The sequence below is a fragment of the Eriocheir sinensis genome, unplaced genomic scaffold, assembly GCF_024679095.1.
Source record: "Eriocheir sinensis breed Jianghai 21 unplaced genomic scaffold, ASM2467909v1 Scaffold1, whole genome shotgun sequence".
In the NCBI taxonomy this organism is placed as follows: domain Eukaryota; kingdom Metazoa; phylum Arthropoda; class Malacostraca; order Decapoda; family Varunidae; genus Eriocheir; species Eriocheir sinensis.
In genome coordinates this window covers 295,328-311,687 of record NW_026110295.1, presented here as the reverse complement: position 1 = coordinate 311,687, position 16,360 = coordinate 295,328, and positions in this window count along the sequence as shown.

Here is a 16,360-nt window from a genome sequence, read left to right as displayed (position 1 = left end):
TAATAGGTTTTGCAACTAAAAATGAAAAAGAAGCGGTAGAGATAAAATTAATCAGATTAATAGGAATACTTAATTATTTGATTAGACGTAACACTTTTTTACAATGCTCTAGTCACATTCTATTAAACAAAGATAGGGGAGGTAAGCCATTTGACGCAACAACACCTCCACCTGAAACACTTGAAGGACCTTTATTATTTTTGTCAGATCGGAAATGTCTGAAGCAGTTATTTTTAAACAGAGAGTCTTGGTGGGGTTCGACTAGCGGACGCTTCGGCAAAGTACAGATCCTCACTTAATAGATAAAAATGATTGATCATTATACACTTCGCGATGCTGCGTTTTACAGTATGTGCCTATCCATTTATCATAACAGTCTACGCAACAAGAGTGAACCTATACACGTCGAATTTGGTTACGGAGGAGCCAGATTACTAGACTGTAGATGGTTGGGTCCTCTGACGTTTGACACGTTGTGTGATAGCATACACAACTGTATGATCCGTCATCGAAAAATAAGTTTTGTTGGAGCGAGCGCTGGTAATATTATCGCTGCTACACTGGCGATTTTATTGCAATGTCGTTTCAAGTGTTGCGGATTGGATAGTAGTGAAAAAAGACGTCGATTTAGGATAGATAAGTCAATGTTCGAACATTACACCGATTTGATTCTTCCCGACTACGACACCTGTGTGTGCAGCGCCGCTCGAAGAATTTTTGACTTCCTCTTTGAATTGTGTGTTACAAGAACACCCCGTGTACAGAGACAATAGCAAAGTCAACAATCTAGAAACCCTGTCCAAAATATTCTCGGGGACAGAAACTGTTGAAAATTTTTTATTCGAACTTTCACCTGATAGTATGAGTGCAGCTACTTTCTCCCAGATGTATGTGCATGAGACGGTACAATATCTAGCTGTCTTGTACCGAGTTCTCAACAACTTGCAGGGTATTCTCAACTTGGCTTATATGCTCTGTCGTCAGTTGATCATGAATTGTATTGTTCTCTATCCAAATGAGGAAGAGGAGGCGTTAGGTAACTTGGAAGACTTTCTATCGATACAATACGGATCCAAGTCCTTAAAAAATGACAGCTTTGTTTTCACAGAAATTATTCATCATCAATTACTCGCTCGAATCATGGTCGAACCGTCTTTGATGACTTTAGATCTCATTAACACGGATGCAGAAGAAATGAACATACTAGTAGACGGACTGGCGAGTAGCGTTGACATCCGAAGAATCATCATGCCGTATATTCTTAACTTCTTTGTCAAGTGGAAACACAAACGCTTAAAATTGAGAACCAATGTACAAATCGGTATAATCAGGACATGGCGATGGGATGGTCGCGTTCCTACTTTTGAATATTTCAATTCATTTTACATGGAAAGAATTTTAATGCATCAAAAGAATATGGATATACTGACTAACACAACCGGTAAACTGCCCAATTTTGAAGATGTGAAACAATCGAACGCGAGAGGAGTCAACTTTGTGTTCGAGTTGTCACCTATGAGCAAACACTTTTTTGCTGTAGATGACGTCAGTGGTGTATTCGAAGCGTGCACGCCAGGACTGACCACCATACAGCGTAAGGCAGCGTACGAGCAACATCAAGATGACAACAAATCAATTACGGTTGTTCACGACACTCCATTTCTGAGTTAACACAGTTATGGAAGATTGCTATTCCATTCTTCGAAATATAAATTACACGCTATTTCGCAATACTTGTGTTAAAGAAATACAGACTGCAAAATGTGTCGTCGACGACTACAGAAACCTTATCTCTGCTATAAGATCCAACATCACACAAGCTAGTGTTATTCTAAAGATAGAACAGGAAGATACATGGGGTGGTTTCTTCAAAACAATAGATCCATGTAAAGAAGTGTTGGACACTCCTTTCAAACTGCGAGTAGGCAGGTGTCGTCAGGCTGCGGATGCTATTATAAAAGATGCTTGCACACGCTGTGGTCCCGCCACTCAAGCTACAACCGCTACTACGACGTACGGATGCGATCTTCCAGTTAACATTGCAGACGCAAAGCGTTGGACCTCTGTCTGTGACGAGCGCACTCTCGAGCAAGTCGGTCGTTACCAACACTCAAGATTCATTCCTCACGCTTCAGGTCAACGTTTATGTTGGTCCGAGACTCAAGAAACATTAACTTCCAAGACGTGTTGTTTACTCAACTTTGTGAATACCTACACCTTCAACGATCATAAATTTATTAAAGGAGTAAAGATAATTATCGGTGACGAGTTCGACGTTATCAATCAACAACTGTTTATGTTTCTTATCATTTAGAAGTACAACAGAATAAGATGTCTCACCCGCCCAAACATCTCAAAGCCAACATGACCGACGACGCCAATCTTACAAGTCATCAGCATGGCGAAGGTTCCAAGACTAAAAATGTTAATTTACAACTGGCAAAAAATTTGTTGTACACACATTGCGAGACGTTAGATCAAGACAATAAAAGAAACAAGTATAAGAAATCTAACTTATGCAGTAAATGCGAAAAAGTATTAGAATTGGCATATTTTAAAAGTTATCATAAGAAAGTAGAGCAAGTAGCAGCAGCAGCAGCAGCAGCAGCGGCGTCATCTTCAACAGCAGCTTCTTCAGAAACGACAACCAATGAGGTTACTGTTAAAACATCTGAAGAACAAAATGAAGAAAGTGTTGACAAAGAAAATGATGTTGACGATAACGAAGATGAATTGGACACTAGCGAAGATGAATTGGACAGTAGCGAAGATGAAAGCGAAGAAGACGCTAACGCTAAGTTATCTGATGATGAACGCGCTTCCTTACTGAAATTGTTTCAAAGTCACTGGCCCATGTTTTTCAATATGTCGAGAGTAGATACCATCATTACGGAAGTATTCAACAACAATGGTATGATAGAAGGAGAGAAGGTTGACGTTTTCCACACGCTTCCGCTTCACATCAGCAAATTTTTGGATCGGGTTGATGATCAACCTCCTCAGCTAACCCAATGCTTGCTGGGAAATCTACACGTCTTCACCCGGTGTACTGGTTTGGTGTACGACAACGAGAAGCAATCCCATGAAGTTCAATTGTCTGATCACAGTGGAGTTACTCTATCAACTCTGCTAGCCGACGCCATAGGTGAAAGCGACTGCACATGCTTTAGAAGTTTATCTGAAAATGGAAATTGGACAAGATTTTCTTTAGTTGTTACTGTTTCTTCGTCTTCCTCTTTAGGACATAACGAAAAATTGGGATCTATCGAATTCAGAATGGGGTTACATAGAATTTGGTGGCGGTATCTCTTTTCGAGATTCTCAATATCCTCGGCGATTAACTTCGCGCTGCTCACGTCCGTTACACTAGCACATTCTGTGAACTTACGGACTGTCAATTCAGTACTGATGGCTCTCTTGACGAGATTGCGAATGGCGATCGGTGGTTGTACAACAGAGGTAGAGCTCTCACCTGTACCGAACGCCAGTTTAACAAGATGTTGGCAATGAAGATGTTTAGTATGTTCTAACAAAAGTTTAACTTGGATAGAGTAGGCATATTGCTTCAGTATGTCTAACGATTCACCGTTACCGTGGTCTGTGATTGCCGTTTCCACTTCGTCTATTAATTTCAAAGAACATTGGTTAGTTGATACGTCTTCAGATTGCTCTAAACCATTTTCATCCTCTGAAGAGTCTTCTTCTTCCATGTACATGTTATATGAACTAGTTGGGAATGTAATGGGTTCATCAACTTTGTTGACATTGGCATTGGTAAGTTCGTTGTCATCGTTAATCGAATCTGCATCGTAGTCTGTGTAATTTTTAGCCAAGGTAGCGAGCAGTTCGTCACCACCCATTGACACATAAACTTTTTCATTCTCTTCGGTTCCTAATACATTGTTAGTGTTCTCTTCATCTTCAGATCCTTCCGAAGAATCATCATCATCGTCGTATTGTTGTTGTTGTTGTTGAAACTGTTCATCTATCGGTACCGACGTCTCATCGACCAAATTGAGATCACTTCTAAATTCACCAGCTTCTAAAAATGTTTCTTCCTCCGCCGTCTTTTCTTCTTCGTCGTTAAAACTCTCCGCTTCTAACAATGTCGTTAAAAATTCTTCATCTTCGATACTGTCCGAATCGTAATATTGTCCAGCGAGGATCATCTTTTCAAGTCCGACGACGTTTTTCATCTCTTCAACTCCGACCTGTTCAATTCCAACAACGTCGTTGTCGTCGTCGTCCATCTTTTCCGAATCTTCGATGATTGCTGACTCTTCATCCTTTTCCTTTTCTTGATGCGTTAACGACATATCATTTTTACAGTTACTGATGAAGGCATTGTCTCCATCTTCCATTTTATTGATCAAAAAATCAGACAAAACTCCAACCATCGGTTTTAATTTATCCAAAACTTGTCCCTCGTTTGATTTGTTGTTTTCAAGAGATTGTTTAATCTCCACGTTTCGGATAACAACGATTGGGGTCATTTAAGGGGTGTGAGTCGTTTCTGCCTCGTCTTCGCTACTCCATTGCTCGGTACGTGTCGCAACATCATCATCATCCACTTCAGCGTATGTGGATCCATCGTCATCATCGCTGCTGCTTGAGAACTCGCCATCAATGTATTGTCGGCGGTCGTTGTTGTTGTCCAACAACGAAGATCCTTGCGAAAGATGAAAAGCCATATCGTACCGTACCGGATTTAACGTTGTAAGCCAAGGCGTACCCTGCCCTCGACCCCGTAAAACTATTTGGCGAGAAGTCCCTCTTCGAACTCAAACGGTATCGTTTGAACGAGATGTCAATTATATTCGCAATAACGTTACTATTGTTCTTGGTCTGGATGGCCGGAACGATTTTTCGATTCACTCTAATTTTTAGATACTAGAATCAACACCGGTTTGGACATACTGGCACAGTTGGGTTGTCCACTTTCGTTATCTGACTCGATAAATTTAAGGTCAACGAAGTTTTAAGAAAGACTCTGAGCACTGTATCTAAATTTGACGTGATTTCCAAAGAAGCTCAACGTCTTGACCAATCTCCAAAATCGAATCCGACTAATAAGTTCGAAGAAGTGATTTCGAAGATCCCAATAATCGGAAATGGTCTTTCTAGTGCAAAAAATACATTCAAAGCACTTTCTAAGTAACATCGAAAAAAGGTTTAACACAATTCTAATACTCGGCAGTGACGATTACATTAAACACCATTCAAATTTAAACGGCGGATGCGGGGACGAGCTGATTCGATTCCTCACGAGTGTGCTCGGTTCTAAGCACATGACCCCAAGTCGCGACTGAGTGCAATATCGTCTTGGATAATGTGCAATTCACAACAGAATACGACAAAGAACAGATAGCAAATTTGAGAGACTGTTTCACCGAATTGACATACCAGCCCTGTGGAAACAGCATCTAAATTCACCACCAAGAACCACGTCATTATGAATTTGTTTTAAGGTTCGTGACAGGCATGCGTCTCCGAAGGTTCACAAGGCAGAATGAATACTGTTATCAAATCTGATGATTTATCTTGGACAACTGTCGATAGCGATCCAGAAGACGATGATGAGAGAGTCAGCATCAGTGGTGGTGAACCAATAGCGATCGGCTTAACATTCAAAACAAGTGATAGTAAAATTTGGTCTGATGAAGAAGAGATGAATGTCATAGTCATCGACGACCACGAACAGGAGGAGAAGACAGAAGAGGACCAGGAAAATACAGAAGAGGACCAGGAGAATACAGAAGAGAAAAATATAGAAGAGGTAAATAATGACGATGATGATGATGATGATGAAGTGTTGAGTTGTTCTAGTAAATTTTAAAAAATATCCTGTATAGTGGCCAATGTCTTGTTAAGCATAGTACCTATGATCATTGGTGTGTTCAAGCATACACATCCTGATACCATCACACCCACAGTTGAGGAAAATATTATTGAAGTTATAGATAAGTTAGCAGACTTGTGTGAGGGATGTAACGAAGACGAGGAAAAAAGTCTAAACCTGGATTATGAAGAAAGAAAAAAAAGTACAATAACAAGTCTTGATATTGAAGGGTAAAAAAAAATTCATTAACAAATTGTGTATTTAATTTATAATAATAAAAAATCTATATCTATCTCTTAATATTATTTAAACTATGCTTTGGCTTTGTTTCATTTTGAACTATGTTTTGGTTTGGGTTTGAATTGTGGTTACACATGAATCGCCTCCACTCTTTACATGGTCATATTGCGTTGAGGAAGAGGCGGTGGTGTAATGCATGATGATGAAGCATTGGGTGCAGAACTGCTAATGTAATTATTCATGGACATGTAATGATCCTCCTCTTTATTCTCCTCATCCTCTTCTTCAAGGGTTACATTGTTGAATAAAACAGGTGGGGGTGAGTACTTGCATTCGTTTTAAAAGAGAGTCCACAAATACCTCGAAAAAAACAGAGTCCACAAACACCTCGAAAAAAACAGAGTCGCTTACCCCTTGTAAAAGTAGCTTAAAATCTGAAAAATACCTCGAAAAAAACAGAGTCGTTTAGAAGAAGACCACCACCCTCCTCACCCCCTTTTTCTGTGGTTATGTGACCTCATTTCCTGTGTACGTCATAGTTCACTCCGTTTCCGGTGTAGTCTTAGATCTGGACCCCACTTTGCCATTCTACCCCCATATGTCATGACCCCCCTGTAGATCTGGACCCCACTCTGCCATTCTACCCTATATGTCATGACCCCCCTGCAGATCTGGACCCCACTTTGCCAATCTACCCCTATATGATGTCATGAAGACCCCACCCACCCCATCCCACCCCACTGCTAATAATCTCGACCCCACCCACACCCCCCCACCCCACTGCTGCTATTCTGTAGCCTCCCTCCCTCCTCCTCCTCCTAGTGTGAGCCACCCTCCCACCCCCCCCCCCCTCCCTCTTGTTTTCCAAGTGGGGTCCAGATCTGCAGGGGGGTCATGACATATTGTGATTCGTAATCCGTCCGAAATTAATTTTGCCACGAGAATGGGGAGAGAGTGGTTGTGACAGCTGTGTAGGTGGTGGTTTAGGTGGTGGTGGTGGTTTAGGTTAGGTTAGGTGGTGGTGGTGGTTTAGGTGGTGACTCACTCACTCACACCCGCCTTAAGCCTCCTCCTACTACTACTAAGCCGCCGCCGCCACGACCACCCACCCACCCACACCCCCACACACACCCCGGTTTAGTTCCGCAATAATTTCAACAATGTATATAAAATGCAAATATATCAGGTAAATCTGGACCCAGTTTAGCAGGGCCACACACCCACACCCACCACACCCACCCACACCGTACTACTAATGGTGACGTAGTATCTCTTATCAACACATGCTAAATCAAGGTGGTAAAGACACACAGGAAGCAACGCGCGAATTGGTGACGTAGTATCTTATTAACACATGCTAAATCACAAGGGTGGTAAAGACACACAGGAAGTAACGCGCGAATTGGTGACGTAGTCTCTCCTATTAACACATGCTAAATCACAAGGGTGGTAACAGGAAGCAACGCGCCAACGCGCGAATTGGTGACGTAGTCTCCTTCTCCTCCCTCTTATTGACACATGCTAAATTACAGGTGTTAAAGACACACAGGATGTAACGCGCGAATTGGTGACGAGTCTCCTTCTCCTCCCTCTTTTGACACATGCTAAATTACAGGGTGTTAAACACACAGGAAGTAACGCGCGAATTGGTGACGTAGTCTCCTTCTCCTCCCTCTTATTGACACGTGCTAAATTACAAGGGTGGTAAGAGGAAGCAACGCACCAACGCGCGAATTGGTGACGTAGTCTTCTTCTCTCCTTTTATTAAAACATGCTAAATCACAAGGGTGGTAAAGACACACAGGAAACAACGCGCGAATTGGTGACGTAGTCTCCTTCTCCTCCCTCTTATTGACACATGCTAAATTACAGGGGTGTTAAAGACACACAGGAAGTAACACGCGAATTGGTGAGGAAGCAACGCGCGATTTTTAAAGACAAACATTAAGCAACGCGCGAATTGGTGACGTAGTCTCCTCCTCCTCCCTCTTATTGACACATGCTAAATAACAGGGGTGTTACAGACACAGGAAGCAACACGCGAATTTGTGGGTGGTAAAGATATACAGGAAGCAACGCGCGAATTCGTGACGTTTGTCTCCTCCTATCAATCAGCATCTCTTATTAACACATGCTAAATCACAACGCGAATTGGTGACGTTAGTCTCCTCCTATCAATCAGTATCTCTTATTAACACATGCTAAATCACAAGGGTGGTAAAGACATACAGGAAACAACGCGCGAATTGGTGACGTAGTCTCCTTCTCCTCCCTCTTATTGACACATGCTAAATTACAGGGGTGTTAAAGACACACAGGAAGTAACGCGCGAATTGGTGACGTAGTCTCCTTCTCCTCCCTCTTATTGACACATGCTAAATTACAAGGGTGTTAGGGGTGTTAAAGACACACAGGAAGTAACGCGCGAATTGATGACGTAGTAGTCTCCTTCTCCTCCCTCTTATTGACACATGCTAAATTACAAGGGTGTTACATCGACACATGCTAAATTACAGGAAGTTAAAGACACAGGAAGCAACACGCGAATTGGTGACGTCTCCTCCCTCTTATCTACACATGCTAAATTACAGGGGTGTTAAACAAATAACGCGCGAATTGGTGTTGTCTCTCCTATCAATCACAGGGGTGTTAAGACACACAGGAATCAATTACACGCGATTATTGGTGACGTAGTCTCCTTCTATCAATCAGTCTTAACAAATGCTAAATCATAGGGTGTTGTCTCCTTCTCCTATCAATCAGTCTCTTATTAACAACACATCACAGGGAGCAGCGCGCAATTATTAGTGACGTAGTCTTCTCCTGTCAATCAGTCTCTTCTATTATCACAAATCACAAGGGTGGTAAATCAATACTCTTATCAATACACACAGTTAGTTATGTTATAATACATGCTAAATCACACAGGCAAATATTGTTTTCCTTCTCCTATCAATCATTTTTTTTTTTTTTTTTTTACTCAATACAGGTCAATGTCTTTTATTACTTCATAGATGGGTACACAGTAGATGGGTGTTAAAGACACACAGGAAGCAACGTGCAGATGACGTAGTCTCCTTCTGCTATCAATTATTTTATTTTATCATGCTACCTATAACTTTTTATTATATATACACAGACACATGAATCATGCTACTTATAATTTTTTTTTATTATATACACACACACATGACAGTGTAAATTATTGATTTAACATTTATTTTAATTACATTAGATTCCTGGAACGTGTTATAGCACCATTATTTGCATCGATTTTAATCCTCGAACCGATAATATAAAGTTCGTACTTTTCTTCACTATCTGATGAGGATGGAGAGAGAGAAACAGATGAGTGTAAGATAACACGCTGCCCCCGTTCTTCCTCTTCGGCTCTTTCTAGATCCGATAATATCATGAGGGTGATAATCCCCTGCAAAATCACGAGGGTGTTAATTGCACATATAATAGTGACGTAACAATATTGTGACGTAGTCTCTAGATTCTGCAAAAATAGTAGTGATGTAACAATATTGTGACGTAGTCTAGTAATATCATGAGGGTGATAATCACCTGCAAAATCACGAGGGTGTTAATTGCACATATAGTAATGAAGTATACTGTGACGTAGTCTCTAAATTATCTGCAAAAATAGTAGTGATGTAACAATAATGTGACATAGTCTAGTAATAACACGAGGGTGATAATCACCTGCAAAAAACACGAGGGTGTTAATTACACATATAGTAGTGACATAATAACACTGTGACGTAGTCTAATAATAACACGAGGGTGATAATCACCTGCAAAAAACACGAGGGTGTTAATTACACATATAGTAGTGACATAATAACACTGTGACATAGTCTAATAATAACACGAGGGTGATAATCACCTGCAAAAAACACGAGGGTGTTAATTGCACATATAGTAGTGACATAATAACACTGTGACGTAGTCTAATAATAACACGAGGGTGATAATCACCTGCAAAAACACGAGGGTGTTAATTGCACATATAGTAGTGAGATAATAACACTGTGACGTCGTCTCTAGCAACAATAGTAGTGATGTACCAATACTGTGACGTAGGCGAATAATAACACGAGGGTAATAATCACCTGCAAAAACACGAGGGTGTTAATTGCACATATAGTAGTGACGTAATAACACTGTGACGTAGTCTATATATTGATAGGAGGTTCACTACTATTGATTCATGTGTGCAAATAACACCTTAGCAGGTGATTATTACCCTCGTGTTATAGCAGACTACGTCACAGTATTGATTGATAGGAGGACTTCCTGTGTGTATTTATACCTTCGTATTTTATCAGGCGTTATTAGGAGACTACCATTGGTTATATTATTGATTCATGTGTGCAATTATCACCCTTGTGATTAACACCCTCGTATTTGAACAGGTGTTATTAGGAGACAGACTACATCACAGTTTGTGCAAGGTGATTAACAGATAGCAAACTACGTCACAGTTGATAGGAGGACTTCCTGCTTCCTGTGTGTATTTACACCCTCGTGTTGAGATTTCCTGTATGTGATTAACACCCTTATGTTTGGAAGTAACGCGATTTGTATCGGCTTCGTCGTCGTCATCACTATTTTCATAACAATCAGGGTACGGTTCATCAGGTTCGGGTGGTGGATGTTTAGATAGTTTTCTTGGTATGGGTATAGGTGGTTCGTGTTTTCTTTTCAGATCATTTAAGCCAGCAAAAGAGGTAAAGTTTTCGCCAAAACACATAGCCATAACGACGTTCGTTTGTTGTGATACACGCTGTTCTTCTCTTACATTAAAGTTTTCAAATATACTTTTAAAATCAGCAGCAGCAACGTCAAAAACAAGCACAGGCAAGTCGTCAGTATCCTCATTATGACGCTTGGTATTCGCCTTCTTATTACCAGGAACTGCAACCAATTTGCGGGTGATGAGGACACTCGTCTTAACACGCCATAGCTGATTTTCAGTCGTCTCCTCTTCAACGAAGGGAACAAGCTCATTACCGATTGGAATCGACTCCTCCCCCTTCACTGGAACCGACTCCTCCTCTGGAACTGGAACCGACTCCTCCTCTGGAACTGGAACCATCTCCTCCTCTGGAACTGGAACCGACTCCTCCTCTGGAACATCCTCCTCCTCCTCCTCCTCTTCACCAGGTGCGTAGACTGGAATGTCCACCTCATTATCCTCCTCCTCCTCCTCCTCCTCCTCGTTGTTGTTGTCGTCTTCTTCGTCATCCTGTTCCTCCTCTTCCTCTTCGTTATCGTCATCCTCTTCCTCTTCGTTATCGTCCTCGTCGTCGTCATCGTCATCCTCCTCCTCCTCCTCCTCTTCGTTGACTACGTCATCGTCTTCAACCGGACTGTACAAGGGGTACCCATCCTCATCGACATTTTCACTGATAACGACTGGATCATACCTGTTATCGATGAACTTGAAGACACCAGGTGAAACCTCTTCTTTGAATGCAGCTGCTTTGTTATTGATGACGTGTGAATCCATGATGTTCATGTCATCGTCCAACAGTGCGAATTCCCTGATGACGAAGGGATGGTGTTGTCTGAAGATCAATGTGGTCCTGCCATGTTGCAATTCGCGGTGGGTGAAGGGCTTTGAGCACACCACACAATCATACTTGTGATAGTAGTACATGAGATTACGTGCCATAGTGGAAGCCCACAAACACAGTAAGTCAGACGTGCACATTGGAATCATGAACGAGTTAAGCAAAGACTCATACGATAAAAGACATCTTTACATAGCGTCCAAACTTTTAGCGATTAAAGAAATGAACCAAAAGAGTGTTCATTCGATCACATACGATTATTTACTGGCCGCGAATGGAATCAAGTCCCATTTGCACGTAGCGGCGAATGTATTGTGCAAATTCCTTAAAAACGATTCCATTGAAATCTTTTTAAACTCGAGTCTCATGCAACGCGGGTTATTCGTGTCGTTCGTGTTGAACAACATTCTCTTTAGATGTATCTCGAAAGACAACAAGACTTCATCTTTAAGTGAAACAGATAAAAAAAAAATGTTTAACCTGATCGACTTCTGTGTTGAAATTAAAAAGGCTTTCAATCTAATGGGGTACAACAAGGCTAAACGACTATACGGAACTGAGAAACCTGATGAATTGAGTCAACAGGCGGACTTGGCCATCGCACAAACTGTCATCGGTGCTTACAAACAATTGAGGACCGCCTCTCTTGAAAAGAAATACTATTCCAAAACAGCATCGTATCCAAAAACAAAGCCAAATTTAAACGAGATTCTCAACGGGGTTAGTGTCATGAACAAGGCTTTCCAAACTACATCGTGTGAGAAAGCTGACTCTTAAATTTGTCAGACGATAAGATAAGAGCGTACGTCTTGAAAGAAGTAATGAGTCACGACAAATTGAAGCGTGTCAGTGGTGACACTAGCACTGCCTTGCGGTTCGCAGGTTTAGTTATCGCTTACAAGAAGTTCCTTTGGGATGTGACGCGACCATCGCAGCATTCTTCCCCACCACCATTACCTACCGAAAGAGAGTGTTTGATTTTAACGGACACGATCATGCGCTCCTCGTCGTCATTGGCTAACGATCCAAGTAAACCCTTTGTTGATTTTATAGCCGGTAAAAACAATAACAGTGAATACAACGACAAAACCAACAACGATATACTGACTAGTATTCTTAGAGGTGTTAAGTCAATTCACGTATTCGTTCGCAACTTTATCGTCAATGCCGTTCAGAGTATACTGGATATATTTCACTCTCGCTTCTGGGTGTCTCCCACGTACGATTACTCTCGTAACATACCTGTGGTATTAGGTGTCGATATTTTACTGCATAAATCTTTGGCTATGTTTGTTAAACAAATCAAATCGTTGAATGGATTTGACTTCGATTCCTTAAGGCAAATGTGTGTTTTTCTGTTATGTTGCATCCAATTCTTAATTGAGTGTTAACAGAATCTGAAGCTCCAGAAGACTAAAACACATTCACCTCGGTTAAGGTTAGATGACATTTGAATGTTGTCTAAACTCTATCGAAGTGAATGTGTGTTTTAGTATTACTGAGCGTCTGATTATGTGATATACTGTAACTGGTGTCTTCCCCATGGGACTTTTCTTTTTGTCTTTCTTTGCGTCCCATTTAATGCAACTGAATGTCATCTAAACTCCATCGAAGTGAATGTGTGTTTTTGTTTTTCGAAGCGTCCAATTCTTATACATTTATCAAGGTGAATGTGTATATTTGTATGACGCATCTTAATAAACTTATATTCACATGTAGAGTAAATATTTAACTTTGAGAATACCAACTCTGAAAATATCAGAAGCAAAAAGGTTGGGTCCAATATTTTACATCTCCATGCAAGACAACTTCAATGGCTTATGCTTTAATTTAACAATATGTGAATGAGGGATACACTATATATTCACATGTAAAGTAAATATTTAACTTTGAGAATACCAACTCTGAAAATATCAGAAGCAAAAAGGTTGGGTCCAATATTTTACATCTCCATGCAAGACAACTTCAATGGCGTATGCTTTAATTTAACAATATGTGAATGAGGGATACACTAACTTCAGAATATAAACTTTGCATGGGTATATGTACATCGATAGTACAAAGTGGGGTCCAAATCTTCAAGGGGGTGCATACAGATTATAAACTTAATTGAGATGAATGTGTGTCTGTGCACTACGGAGCGTCCAATTTCTATCTTTGTCGCGACAAACTACCTAAATTCGAGAATATAACTTTACAGATTCCTACTTTCTCCCTCTCTAATAATTTATATACCTTCCCTCAGAAAACTCAATTTTTAGATTAACGCTTAGGAGACGAAATCGTCAAATATCGGACCCCACTCTAGCTAGTGTTGATCATGAACAGATTCTGACTCTATCGGTGAATGTGTGTCGAGGGTGATAATCACCTGCAAAAAACGAGGGTGTTAATTCCACATATGGAAATGACGGGTGTTAATTGCACATATCATATAGTAGTGACGTAACAATACTGTGACGTAGTCTCTAAATTATCTGCAAAAATAGTAGTGATGTAACAATACTGTGACGTAGTCTAGCAATAACACGAGGGTGATAATCACCTGTAACAATACTGTGACGTAGTCACGAGGGTGATAATCACCTGCAAAAATAGTAGTGACGTAACAATACTGTGACGTAGTCTAACAATAACACGAGGGTGATAATCACCTGTAAAAAAACACGAGGGTGATAATTGCACATAGTAGTGACGTAACAATACTGTGACGTAGTCTAGCAATAACACGAGGGTGATAATCACCTGTAACAATAATGTGACGTAGTCACGAGGTGATAATCACCTGCAAAATAGTAGTGACGTAACAATACTGTGACGTAGTCTAACAATAACACGAGGGTGATAATCACCTGTAAAAAAACACGAGGGTGATAATTCCACATGTATTAGTGACGTAACAATACTGTGACATAGTCTCTAACAATAACGAGGGTGATAATCACCTGCAAAAATAGTAGTGACGTAACAATACTGTGACGTAGTCTAACAATAACACGAGGGTGATAATCACCTGTAAAAACACGAGGGTGATAATTGCACATGTAGTAGTGACCTAACAATACTGTGACGTAGTCTATAACAATAACGAGGGTGATAATCACCTGCAAAAATAGTAGTGACGTAACAATACTGTGACGTAGTCACAAGGGTGATAATCACCTGCAAAAACACGAGGGTATAAATTGCACTAACAATCAATACTGTGACGTATTCTCTAACACGAGGGTGATAATCGCACACATGTAGTGACGTAAGCAATACCTCCTATCGATACATACTGTGACGTAGTCGTAGTTTGGCATATCACGCACTTGTTAATGACGTAAGCGTGGTTATCCAATTTTGGCATGTAATAAAGGTATGCCAAATCAAGCTAAATTTGGACATTGTTGGATTCGGCACGATTGATTGAGATGACGTAAATCGTAAGGAGTGTTATGCTCATGCTAAAAATGGCAGGAAGCATTGCGTGATTTTTAGTCTTGTTGTTATTTTTCCGATCAATTGATAATAAGGGATGGTTGTTAACACATGCCAAATTTGGATATTGTTGTTGACAAGGTTAATAATGACACCAATGACGTAACCAATAGCGCTGATTGCACATAACACTTACCTCGAAGTCCGCATGACCTTTGGTGACGTAAGCTGCCAGGGGCGTTGACCACACCTACTTACAAGTCCGCATGACCTTTGGTGACGTAAGCTGCCAGGGGCGTTGACCACACCTACTTACAAGTCCGCATGACCTTTGGTGACGTAAGCTGCCAGGGGCGTTGACCACACTTACTTACTATAAACACGTCATTATTGCGTGTTGATTGCCAATTTTTTTTTGCATGTCTTTGGCACTGTTTTTTTTTTTTGCCATGTTTTGTTTGTATCGACTCGTATTTGGGAAAATCAGTAGCCATGTGTACTAACATTGGTTTATTGATTAAACATTATAAACACCGATATTTACAAGACATGAATTTCCTATAAACAATACACAATCAGCAACACCTATTTAGCACTTATAAGTGCAGTTCTCATACAGATTGATCTTCAATTTATGCGACTGGTTAGTCAACGATGACATCATTTCCATGGGCTGTGATTCATTCATGAAGCCTGGTGACACAATGTGGATATACCCATCGTCGTTCCACATCGTTAATCTCTCACCATCGATGGCCACATTTGGCAACAATATCCTGGTTCTCTTGGCATCAGGCAAGTCGTCAGTATCCTCATTATGACGCTTGGTATTCGCCTTCTTATTACCAGGAACTGCAACCAATTTGCGGGTGATGAGGACACTCGTCTTAACACGCCATAGCTGATTTTCAGTCGTCTCCTCTTCAACGAAGGGAACAAGCTCATTACCGATTGGAATCGACTCCTCCTCCTTCACTGGAACCGACTCCTCCTCTGGAACTGGAACCGACTTCTCCTCTGGAACATCCTCCTCCTCCTCCTCCTCTTCACCAGGTGCGTAGACTGGAATGTCCACCTCATTATCCTCCTCCTCCTCCTCCTCCTCGTTGTTGTTGTCGTCTTCTTCGTCATCCTGTTCCTCCTCTTCCTCTTCGTTATCGTCATCCTCTTCCTCTTCGTTATCGTCCTCGTCGTCGTCATCGTCATCCTCCTCCTCCTCCTCCTCGTTGACTACGTCATCGTCTTCAACCGGACTGTACAAGGGGTACCCATCCTC